The 1,319-nt window shown below is 39.3% G+C and overlaps 1 protein-coding gene across 1 annotated transcript in view; it reads right to left on the bottom strand.

Moving 5' to 3' along the window:
• Positions 1-223, bottom strand: part of LOC145467760 (gamma-aminobutyric acid receptor subunit beta-4-like) — a 20,858-nt gene extending 20,635 nt beyond the window's left edge. Inside the window, exon 1 of the mRNA XM_081451358.1 lies at positions 14-223. The gene's annotated coding sequence lies outside the window, so the exon portion shown is untranslated. The remainder of the gene's footprint in view (positions 1-13) is intronic.
• Positions 224-1,319: the final 1,096 nt, after the last annotated feature.

Genomic DNA, 1,319 nt, shown 5'->3' with positions numbered 1-1,319 from the left:
ATAAGTTCCATACCTGGTTATTCCCAGATGGTTGTGGCCGAAGCTCGTGCTAGACCTTATTCACTGGTAAATACGTAAATATCAACCCTCTGTTCCCAAGCAGGTGGCCTGTAGCACTGCTCATCGTGTATTCATGCCGGATAACAGTAACCAAAACGTTTTATCGCAAGAAGTCAAATGACAAACTAGTCGAGAGTTAATAGACCTGGTTGTCAAAAAAATATCCGGGACCACAGTTACGACCGCGGCTGAAAACAGAAAAAAACCCTAGAGACATTAAGGGTAACCATTTTCATGTTCTTTAAATACAATATAAACAAATGTATTAGCTTTAAGTGAAATTCTGTCTCTCTGACAATAACAAGACTTTATCCTTCCAAAGCCCGAATTTTTGATTTTCTGTAAAATTTCTAAATCTGACAGTTTTGGTCCGGCGATGATTCTTTGACCGTGCAAGGGACAAGTTTTGGTTTTTCAACGTCTTGTGCTACCATAATTCTTATCTTCAGGCAACGATAAGCTCTAACTGTCTTAATTGAATCCTACAGTGATGTTATTAATAATTTAACTATTATGATTTCTTCTCCAATCACCTTCTACTTCCTCTGCTAAATAATGCAGCCGAGATGTGCCCGCTTCAAGATTTTGTAAGCTGAATTATTAAGCTAATGCCAAGTTGAAACATATCAGAAAAATTGCCATTTCTTAGCCGCAAGAGTGTGGCATTACTAAAAATACCGGGAACAGACAGCTTGAAATGCATCAAAATTTTGGCGAACATTTTAAACAACTACAGTGAGAGAAAAATCAAGTTACCTTATTGTCTAAAAATTAATGCATGAGGATAAGCTTGGGAGCGATTTGACCGCAAAATAATTTGTAGCGGCGAAAAATGTTAGGGATTGGTAAATTTAAGCTTGGAATACGGCAGAAGGCACGATTGTGAAAGTATTATTGACTGGGTTACATTGTTCGATCCTTAAGAGCGACTGAATTACGACTCCACGCTAAGTTTGCTAAGTGAGTTGCCGGAGGCGAGGCCAGGAGCGATTTTCGCCACTGAGAATTAAGTGCTAACACTACCTCCCGTGTATCAAAACTGTAGGGAAGCGCACTTCTCAATGCCCGGCGGCGAAATGTGCGATAACAATCTCAACAGTCAATCATTTTAAGCCGTAGTCAACATTCAACTTTTCCCTACTGGCATTTCACTTCAAAAGGCGAGACAACACTCAACAAGTTGAGAGAATTTGAATCTTTATCATAGCTTAAGTTAATTTTGGTGATCAGCTCATTTGTTCTCAAAACGTGCTCCGCTA

This window comes from Orbicella franksi, chromosome 14 (genome assembly GCF_964199315.1).
Source record: "Orbicella franksi chromosome 14, jaOrbFran1.1, whole genome shotgun sequence".
Classification (NCBI taxonomy): domain Eukaryota; kingdom Metazoa; phylum Cnidaria; class Anthozoa; order Scleractinia; family Merulinidae; genus Orbicella; species Orbicella franksi.
This window is presented reverse-complemented; position numbering and strand designations above follow the sequence as displayed.